Source organism: Aedes albopictus, chromosome 2 (assembly GCF_035046485.1).
Source record: "Aedes albopictus strain Foshan chromosome 2, AalbF5, whole genome shotgun sequence".
In the NCBI taxonomy this organism is placed as follows: domain Eukaryota; kingdom Metazoa; phylum Arthropoda; class Insecta; order Diptera; family Culicidae; genus Aedes; species Aedes albopictus.
The window spans coordinates 292,507,101-292,519,069 of record NC_085137.1 but is presented as its reverse complement, the minus strand read 5'-3'; positions in this window follow the sequence as shown (position 1 = coordinate 292,519,069).

The following is an 11,969-nucleotide window of genomic DNA, read 5'->3' as shown; positions in this document are numbered from 1 at the left end:
TCACTATAGGCTTCTGATGACATCGACGATGGACTCCACGTTGAAGATCCAATTGTGAGACCATCATGTACGAATTATAAACTGCAGGCGTCTATTGGTGAAGTTCTGCAGCCGTTGCGTGTTCTCCACTTCCATACATTTCTTAAACTCGCAAAAGCAGCACTCGCCTTCTTGATCCGTGCACCTATGTCGATCTTGGTGGTGCCATCGGCCGCCATTTTGCTACACGGTCAGAAAATTCACTCATTTTGGAGCTAAAGTGGGACAACTCAAAATAGAGTAATTTTTTTTTCAGCGATAGCGCTGGCCCAAGTGCGAAAATCTCATCAGTTTAAGCCGTATAATATTCTTGATGATGCGAAGAATATTAACCCTAAAAGGGATACCTTCATGGCCTCAGTTTCGCCACCTCGCTGAGTGTGTTCCATCAAAGACGAGCTCTGAAAGCGCCTGGGGTCCAAATGGACCCCAGGTATCCCTTTTAGGGTTAAGGACTGTTCAATTTATAAAACGGACAACTTGCTTGTGCGATATCTTTTTTATTTTTCAATAAAATCATTATCAGTTTTTTGCATAACTTTCTATAGCTATTTTCAAATGTAGGAAAAATATAACATTGAGTAAAATGTTCTTTATTGTGTAACTGAAGCGGTTTTCGTAAACCATCAATAAAAACCCATTTCTCAAAATTCGACATAACTTTCCACATATTTAACAAGCACATTTTCAAGAAGTTTTCAATGTATTGCAAACTCATACTATTTTACTGAAGGTAAAGCTCAATAGTTGGTCAGTAATAATGCACAAGGCAGCCTCCAGCTTGATATAGTGAGTTGCCTTGTTTTCATAGTAATTAATAAAAAATATTTATTTAAGTCCTGTGTTGCAAAAGCACAACGGATTCGGCTGAAAATTTGTCCAGAGTAGTAGAATATTGCTTTCTGAATGATACAGAAGAAAAATTTACTTTAAAATGCATTCTTCACCAAAAATTTAAACCATAAAGATGGTCATAGTATAAAACTGCATACTTTTTGCTCCATTGATGCAGTTTTTCGACTCTAGCGAATCTTGTTATTATTTATTTTCAACAAAGTTGGTCCTATGCTATTGTACGCCTTATTTAATAACAATTAGATGTAAAGTTTTCATTTCCAACATCATTGTTATGCTAAATTTTGCATAAGGTTGTATTGTTATTTGGAAGAACCTTCAAAGAACGAAACCGTTTTGATTACTGTACGCGCAGTGGCGCACAGTTTTCAAACCAGCAATGCCATTAAAAAGCGGTTTTCTGCATTTGAAATCACATTATCCCTACTTTCGACTGAATGCATAAAATAATTGTTTATTTAATATTCTCATGCGGCAGCCTATTTATTGCACCCATAGATAAACGAAAGTGCACCATAGAAAAACAAAAATGCACCATAAATAATTAAGTAATGTACCAATATAATGCACAGCACTCTCCATAAATAAATATAAATGTTCCATAATAAATTAAAAATGTAGCGGTAAACCAAAAAAATTTCTAATTAAAAATGAAACATTGTATCAATAAAAAATTAAATAAAACACCATAAACAAATAAGTTTGCTCCATAAAAAATAATAAAAATATCCATAAATAATGAACATTTGCTCCATAATTATTCCATATTTGCTCCATAAAAAATTGAAATTGCACCATAAATATCATCAAATTGCACCATAAACAAAATGTAAATTTTACCACAAAGAATGTAAAAGCTACATAAATTTAATCTCATTGTACCATTGCTGCAGTGTCCAACGACATATAGTTTTAGGATGTGGATGGGATAATGTTAATATGAAAAGTAAGAAGAAAATAAACAGAAACCATGTACCGAAGCACGCATCTATGATAGAACGACTTAAAAGATGGAAACACTATGAATGCAATTTACCGGATAATCGCTTGTTGTTCGAACTCGCTAACGCTCACGGGATAACATCTCTGTTTGCATTTTACCGGGCAAATCCTTGGATTTGTGGATTACCTAGAACCGAATCGACACAGTTACAACGTTTCCACAGGCTACGCCGCATGTATTAAAAGAATCCGCATTTTGAAAGAAGGGTTAACCATATTCTTGGAGTTTACATAATATGTAATGTAAATATATTATATTTATTAATGATTTCAATTTGATCGGAAAAATTATCAAAAAATTAATCCATGTTTTATATAATTATAAAATAAACTAAGTATCCTGATAACAACTGACGTTCTTTTTATTAGATTCTTTTTAGATTATCAGGAGGAGCAGAAAACGGGCTTGGTGGTCTAGTGGCTACCGCTTCTGATTCGTATGCAGAAGGTCATGTGTTCAATCCCTGGCCCGTTCCTTTCATCCTACTTTATATCTTTCTATCCACTTTCTCTCGCTCTCTCTTCTCTACATATACAACTAATGTATATTCATATGTTCATAGTCTTCACTAGAACCAGAAACGAATTGAAAAAAAAGTCGTTTCCCTCCCTTCCAACTTCTTCTCACAGCACAGTATATATAACGCCTACAAGTTATGCAACCAAAGCATGCTGTGCCGCTTGACCTTATTCACCTTATTCACCACACAATCTATCACGAACACTATAAAAATAACCCCTACCCATGGATCGCATCCGTGCTGGTTGTGGGGATGCAGAGGTGATCGCGGTCTTTAGTAGCAACAACCAGCACACTAGAATGTTAGAACATTCCTTACCCTTCCTAACTGACTATAAGGACGTGGCCGGCGCCGTTATTGATCAAGAATGTATGAGCTGCTTAAATTGCACTTTTAGAATAAGTGGAGTGTCCCAGCCCTTATTCATTTGGATCCCAGTGCAATTGGTACCAGCTCAGATCAATCACGGAGGAGCAACCATTGACATATAAAGTCAGATTTGATTTTTTTTTTAAATTAAGGCAGAAGGAGCAGAATATAGCCATTTAAATTCCACATATTACTATATATTTACATATTTCCAGTGCTACTAGCCAATGAAATACTGCTAATGATGCAGAATTTGATTAATTTTTGTAGATTTTGCATTCTTTGAGGTAAAATTTATAGTTTGTTAATGGTGCAATTTGATGATATTTATGGTGCAATTTCAATTTTTTATGGAGCAAATATGGTATAGTTATGGAGCAAATGTTCATTATTTATGGATATTTTTATTATTTTTTATGGAGCAAACTTATTTGTTTATGGTGTTTTATTTAATTTTTTATTGATACAATGTTTCATTTTTAACTAGAATTTTTTTTTGGTTTACCGCTACATTTTTAATTTATTATGGATCATTTATATTTATTTATGGAGAAAGCTGTGCATTTTGTCGGTACATTGCTTAATTATTTATGGTGCATTTTGATTTTCCTATGGTGCATTTTGTAATTATTATGGCCGCAATAACCTTTTACCTTTTCATGCCCTTTTTGCTTAACAATTGAATTTTATTCAAAAAATTGATTCTGACTTGAGACTTTGATATCTCAACAACTAATTTTCCAATTGAGTTTAAATTTCGCCAGAATGTTTATTACTCATACTGCTGCAGCATGACAATTAGTTTTCTGATATTAAAAACGATATACCATACGTAAACAGTAATTTTATTTATTTTGCAAATTTTCAGCAATCAAAAATTTCACCTCATTTTACATCTGACCGATTTTCTATAAAATAAAACTATTTTTATTCGATTCAAAAATGATTACCATAATGATAGATGATGTACTGAAATACGAAGCAAGGGTGGTTAAATTTGAATTAGGCGTCTTTTTTTTATAGCCTTGTAAAGTTGTCCGTTTTATAAATTGAACAGTCCTTATACGGCTTAAGCCAGTTAGATTTTTGCACATGGGCCAGCGCTATCGCTGGAAATGCAATTTACTCATTTTTTGAGCTGTTCCAGTTTAGCTCAGTTTTGTGTGAATCTTACTCATTTTAGAGTAACTTTTTCTTAGCGTGTACTAAAATATTCTCCACTGATTGCCAGGCTACCGTAAAAGTAGAAGGGTTGAGCCTGTTTACATCCAACGATTTGGTCTTGTTGACGTTGATGGTAAGACCTGACGCCGAGGAGCGATCGGCAAGATCATCGATCTTTCTTTGCATATCAGAGCGCTGTTGAGCTAGAAGAGCAACGCCATTAGCCAATTCGAAGTCATTTATGCGCTCAATGGTAATGGGCTGCCTTAGCAACCCACGATTTGGTTCACCCTTACGCCTGAGGGCTCCCCACATGTTTCAGTGATTGAGACGGTCGAAAGCTTTTTCGTAATCAATGAACACCAGGTAGAGAGGTCCTTAAAATTCATTGATTCGCTCCAGAATAATACGGAGCGGGACAATATGGTCCACACAGGATCGTCCGGCACGGAATCCTGTTTGCTGCCGTCGGAGAGTTCCGTCAATCTTCTCCTGAGTGCAGCTAAGCATTACTTTGCAGAGGAATTTGAGAACGATACACAGTAACATGAAGCCCCGCCAATTATCGCATACGACTGTCACTCTTTTTGGGTACATTTACTAAGACTCCTGCATCCAGTCGGCCGGAAATGTCGTGGTTGCCTATATCTTGCAGATTAATTGATGTAGTAGTTGTGCGGCTACAATTATCCTCTCATTAATAGGTTTCCACTTCATGAACGCAGCGAGGGCGTGAGCGCTGAGAAGGAAACCAACTTCACGGTGGTGAGGAGCGTGTTCCCCTCATAGGCCAGGCCAATTATGTTACGCAAAAATCGACCATTTCCAACCCCCCTCCCCCCTATGTCCCACTTTTTGTATGAGACCTCAAATTTTTTTGTATGGGTCGTCACGTTATGCAAAACCCCCCTCCCCCCTAAAAGCGTGATGTAATTTTTGCATGACTCCATAGCAGAATTTGACCCGTCGCCAATCTGTGTTCTTCAAAGTTCGGCCTACGAACTTCGTTCAGTCCTAGGATCTCAAGCATCATACCGCATGCCCCATTGGCTGGTTGTGCCAGTTGTCTAGTGTTAATACATCCCAAGTTCCAATTCTTGTCCGTTGTTTCGCGCTAAAAGTCGTTGCCATTGAATCAATTCGTTATCTTTCTTTTTCGGTTTCTGTAACGGTCTTTGAGTTCCGGAAACAGTAGGTTGTTGGCCTAAGGTCCCCTATCCACCGTGGTGGGGCTGCCACCTTAGGTACAGCTTCCGCTGGAGAAGCTTTTCATACTCAGCCGCTGGATGCCAGAACAGATGCTGTTTGAGCCGCATCTCCTTGGTGAACAGACGCTCGAGACGTACATCCTCAATCTAGCTGAAGTCAGAAGGACAACAGTGCCCAGATCCCACTCCCGACAAACTCACAAAATGTGGGTTCTTCCTTCGGAAGGGAAGTATTGTCGTGCTTATCTTTTATTAGAGTCCTGCGGCGGTCGTACGCTCGCAAGGCATACCGCCGCATGACAGTCGCAAGGCAAAACAAAAGAAAAAGTGTTCCCGCCAAAAACAAAAGCACGTGGGTTTCGCGAAGTGACAGATGTTTTTGAATGTATTTGTGACGAACGACAAGAGTGGCTCAGTGGAATGAGTGTTCTTGCTGTCAAACCCCATATAATGGAATTATATACTTTTAAATCTGGTGACGCTGTTATGATTAGTGACTGTCGCGCTAATATCGGAAGCCAGAGGCAGATAATCGCCATATTCTGATTTTTCTTGAGAGGCATAATAAAACGTGGGTCCCGACATGAACTAGCCTAGGACTAAGAATCGTTAATACAAATTAAAGAAAACAGTGCCCAGGCTGCACTACCAGCTAAGCACACAACTTTTAACTGGTGGTCTTTGTCATCGCTTGATTCGTCGAAGCATGAGGTAGGAACTTGTGAGGACCAGAGCTATGTCTGAGCTCTTCTTATCGGCTCATCATTTTGCTGCAAATTCAGTTGAGTTGATCACTCCCCAAGCAAAACACAAAATTACAAAACACACGCAGAAAAATATATTGTAAAGCCAAAACAATTCTGCATAGATTCAACAAATATTTTTGTAGACTCAGCGCTTACCAGTAATTTTTGTTGATTCAATAAATTTACAAATTTGATTCCAACAATGGACATTGTTGTTTCTAAAAATGCCAAAAACATGGGCCTGTCAAAAACAAAATAGATTTTTTTTAGAAACAAAAATAAGATTTTTGGAAGCTACAAATACAGTGTATTGAAATAATAAAAGGAGCCATATTAAAATGAAAAATGTTATTTGTTGTTTCAACAATGCTAGTCCATTGATGTAAAAAGCGGTTTTATGAATTGTTTTGTTTACATACATATGAGTAGAACCTAAAAATAACTTTCTAAACAAATTTATTCATTATGTACATCAAATTACACCTAAGTTGAGTCCAAGTGAAAATGTATATCACTATATGATATTTGGTTCCGGTCTGTGGTTTGTGGTGCGGTATTCTAAAACGAATCTCTGCAGCTGGTGCCATCATCGTGGTTAACGTTCAATCCGAACAAAATCTGCTAGATTCTGCGATAAATAAACAAATCAGTTAATCAAACACTCTAACCAATCATGCATGCTAATAGTTACCTTTGTCTTTTTTTAGCCAGTTTATTCCGTTTCGTCGAAAAGAATACTTTTCCACTTCTTCAATATCAATTAGCTAAAATGAAGGAATACATTTAACTAAAATTACAATGCACAATGAGATACAGAAATTATAAACTTACCTAGCAAAAAGAAAACAAAGCAACAGCTTCGTAATAAACTGGATTATTTCACCTTGCTTTATCACTAATTCTCCGACAAGTCCTTTTTTAAGCTTAAAAGAAAACATCAAATGTTTACTGTTTATCTAAGATATTAAAATGGTGACCTCAATACATGAATATTGTTGATTCTACAAAATCATGTAATAGAATCAATAAGAGCCATTTGTTGAAATGAAAATCAACAACTGCTGTCATGTTCAATTAGAAAATTTGTTGTTTCAAAAATTTACCAGAGTAGAAACAAATAATTAAATGAATTGATTTGATTCGCACAAAAATGGTAGATTCTAAGCAAAGAGATTTTAGGTTCTACCTAACGATATTTTTCTGCGTGCAGTCACGGCAGCGCATGTAAGGGTTGCACAGAAGTCACTGTGACTTACTGCGCAACGATTACATGCGCTGCCGTGACTGTTTTGTAATCATGTATGTTGCTTGGGTCCTTATTGGCGCTGAACCGGCTGTCAAGTCTCCATTAAAAGTCTGTGCGGAACCTGAAGTAAGCAACAAAACCTCTGATCTTGTTCCGGCGCCACGAAACACCTTGGACTATCATCTCTAATGGCCAAAGCCAGGTTACCAAACGGTGGTAAACGAAGTACTCATTGCACCGTAAAAGTCGTTTAAGGTTAACAAAGGCAGCGGGTTCAGATGATATTCCGAGCATAGCCATTAAGGCGACCTACAAAGAGCATAACGGGCTGACTAACAGCAAGTTGAGTTATAAACACTCAGATTTTTCTAGCGGCACTCGCTCAGATTGATCTTCAACGACGGTGTGTGGCGGTGGAGGATAAACCACGAACATACTGCACTTCACGATGGATACAACATCTTCTTCTGTGAAGTGGACCTGGTGTGATGGTTAGAACACTTGACTACCAAGCCGAGGACCTGGGATCGAATCCCACTCCCGACAAACTCGCAAAATGTGAGTTCTTCCTACGGAAGGGAAGTAAAGCGTGGGTACCGAGACGAACTAGCCTAGGGCCTAAAATCTCGTTAATACAGATAAAAAAACATCTTCTTCTTCTTTTCTTCTTGGTGTAACGTCCCCACTGAGTCAAAGCCACCTTCTAAGTTCAATGGTCACGACCTTTAACGGCACGGTACGCCATTTCCACTGTTATTAACTGAGAGCTTCCTTTGCCAATGATCATTTTACATGCATTTTTCATCTATCGTTAATTATGAGTACATTTGGTGACAAAATTGCTGTATTTATAAATGATTCATTGATTTTGTAAACTAAATAAAATAGCGTTGTTTATTGGCCATCAGAAAAGCCCATGACATCATTGTATATTTAACTTTTCATGGATCTTGCCCCCTTTTGCACTTTCTTCTTGGTGTTCTTCATAAGATTTTGGACACCCGTTCCGACGATGGTTTTGCTTGAGTTGGCCAAGTTTTTCTTGAATTTGGTCCTCTGCCTTTCATCAATGTTAGCTATTTCTCAACGGGCCTTATTTGCGGGAAATTTAGAGGATTCATTGCCTTTTCCACAAATTGAATATTTTTTTTTCTTCATACCAGTCAAAGGGCCCATATAGCCGAGGGCAGTTAGGGCCCATATAGCCGAGGCGGTAAACGCACGGGTATTCAGCATGACCATGCTGAGGGTGACGGGTTCGATTCCCGGTCGGTCCAGGATCTTTTCGTAAAGGAAATTTCCTTGACTTCCTTGGGCATAAAGTATCTTCGTGCCTGCCACACGATATACACATGCAAAATGGTCATTGGCAGAGGAAGCTCTCAGTTAAAAACTGTGGAAGTGCTCATAGAACACTAAGCTGAGAAGCAGGCTTTGTCCCAGTGAGGACGTTACGCCAAGAAGAGGAGAGGAGTCAAAGGTGTCACGCGCATAGTGGTAGGATGCCAAATCTAGCCAAAATAATGTAGGACCTTTGTGCTGTCAGATGAGTGGCAGTAAAAGTTTCTGGAGACATTCCTTCCGGTATATTTCGACGTTCATGGACGGTGAAGAAAGGTGGCGATTTCATACCACATTGACAAATTGTTTGCCAAACCAACACATTTTCCCATTTTTTTCGCAAAAAATCGATTTCTCCTAGTTTATAACATCCGTGCCACGCTTCACAGTGAAAAACTGTGCCCCTGGAAGTGCCTTGTAGTCCAATTTGACATACGTTTCATCATCCAAGATTATGCACATGAAATGTTTACTCAAAACATCGTCGTACAGTTTCCAAGCACGACTTTTCACATAATCCACCAGAATTTAAGTGCGTTTTGGACATTTCTGTTTTGGGTAGGTCTTTAGGGAATTACGCTCCTTGGCGCGCTGAACCATACCAACAGTCGTTCCACACTTTTTTGCGCAATTTCTGATGAATACCTTCTATTTTCCTTTAACGATTTTGCAAATTTTACTGTTCAAACTTGACTTGGATGCACTTGTTTTTTTGTCGCGTCCGGATGAGTCTTTCAGTGTGTTATGCATACCGAGTCGTTTGTAGCATTTTGGACAACAAAAACCCTAACACATTCAACTTTTGCTAATTTTCTTAGCGATTATCATTTTTCATTGCAGTACCTGGTCACAATCGATTTTCGCTTCTCTTCCGTAAACCTTCGCATTCTTCTGCTCGTGGAAAAACTTTAACTTTTAATGAAGGTTATTGTTTGTTCACAACATTAGCAACACATACACACAGAGCAGTTGTCAAAATGAGGCAGTCTTTTTAATATAGAGCCTCAAACGTGTACTTATAATTAACGATACAGTTCTTATACCGTATGGCAGGCACGCAGATACTATAAGCCCAAGAGATTCAAGAAAATTTCCTTTACGAAAAGTTCCTAGACCAACCAGCAATAAAACTTGTCGCCCTCATCATGGTCTCGCTGAATTCCCACACATTTACAGCTGTAGCTCTAGGGGCCCTGAAGCATCTTGAAAGAGGATAAAACTGGACGGAAACGGATTCGAAGGGCAAGGCATGTTGAGAGTTCATGTTCGCTACTGATGTTGAAAAAAGAAGGCGAGAAGTGCCGAGGATGAGTGGGCCAGGTAGAGCATAATCTGGCAAGCGTTGGGCATGACCGACACATTGAAAAGCTACTGCTTCATACGAAGTGTTATGGTGGTAATTTGTAAACTCATTATTATCGTAATTTAATGTTGATTTAAACATGAAATGGTTGAACAATACACCGTTACTCATCGAAGTAATTTTTTTTTTCAAGTATTTTAATATTAACGCAACACGCAGTTGACAACCTCTGCCGTATTTGCAAAGCTGTCTGACACTATCAAGTCTGCGGTGGTAGTAGAATCACAGCACAAGTTTACCTTTGCCACGCGGGCGGGTGGCAGGGCATCCATCCCGAGCCAAGCAAGAGAGTCATCGACATCGTGGGAGTTGAACTTACTCCTACTACGGGAGAGAAAAATCGACGAAAGGACCAACTGCGTGGTACTGCACGCTGTTTGTGTTACATCAACAAAGCTGTAAACCGCGTGGAACGTGGCTGTGGTCCATGCTGGAACAGAGACAGAATCTTGAATCCTGGGGTGCTGAGAAGAGCTTACGGATTTGGCGCGAGAGAGCTTGGGAAAGCATGCTCCAAGAGCGTTGAGTTCCGGTCGCGTGCTGCATGTTCATTTCATTCATAACAAACCAAGCGGTTGTAACTCAGGGAAAACAAAAACGGACGTACTGTTTGTGTGGGATTCGATAGTGAGAACCCGAATAATATTTGGAGGAAGGAATACGGAACAAAATAATATGTTGTATGTTCATTCTTTCAAAATATATTAAAAGAAGTTGATAACAAGTACTGTTACCATTTACGTATTAATATTGATACTATGTATCAGCCATCCATTTCATTTTAGAATGTTTGTACATACTATGTATCAACAAGGGCATGGATGAAAGGGATTGCTTCTAATCTAATCTAATCTAATCTCACACTAACGCAGCCATTACTTGAATGCATCCTGGAAAATGAAGACTTTTCAAGTCTATCATTTTTCTTGTCTAATGGCCAGGCCAACTGCGCAGCATGTGCCGCAGAGAAGATTCCAAGGGATAGAACGATTTCAACATAATCAATATTTGAAAACATTCTACACCTTGAAATCGAGGGGAAAGATGGAAGCGTGGACCTCCCGTACCAAACGCTTCCAGAACGATATAGATATTTAAACATGTTCGCATGTATCAATATGATGATGTGTACGGTGATTTGCTAAATAAATTTATTAGTGCGCCAGCTATGATGGTAAGATTCACTGAAAAGAGAATAAAGGATTAATAAATAAATACTGGATAAGATATAATTAATACGCTCGTTACAGTTACTATTTTCAAAATTATACAGTAAAATTAACTGAATCTCCCTAAAACAAAAGGATTATTAGCAGTTATAAACAAAACATAAACATAACAAAAAATACATCAAATTTTTATCTGCAATGCTACCACTTTAGGCAGGAAAATATCAAGATTAAAATTTGATGCAATGTGGTAGATCTTACACCGTAACGCACCGTTCTAAGGTGATCTACCCACGTTACGGGACCATTAGGAACACAATGTTCTTTCAGATAAAAACGAATAAAATGCTCATAACAACATCAAAGTGGCAATATTTCGATATTTTACCGTAGATTAAGGATGGATTTTACTATTTTCAATTCAATCCATGTAAAAAGTTTGTTTGGGGCGATACAATTGTGGTTTAAACATGAATTCAGTGCTTAACTCCTCCATGATCGGATCAATTATTCTTGTGGGTATCTATCAAGTTTCTTGATATTTCCTGGGTCAATGAAATGTATTTGGCATATGCAGCAAAGATAAATATTAGACATCGTGGTGTTCCCCACTATTTTTCGAATATTTGCTCTTTGTTTGACCACTCTGCAATGACCAAAATATGCGCTTTAAACAAACCTCTGCAACTGTCTTATGCTGTTCACAGCATTGAATATTATAGAATCAAACGATCAAACAATGGCAACTAACTAATCCTTCTATTCAACAAGCAGCGCAAAAACAGTTCGTCAAAGTGTTTATAATATTATGCATTGCATATCCTTTCATCCATCCCGTCTCCTCTCTCCCCACGGACGCTGAACGGGGATGGTGTGGGAGAGACAAACAAAACCAAAAACTCAATCGCTCACCATGGAGGAAAGGGATTGCTTCTAATATTTAGTG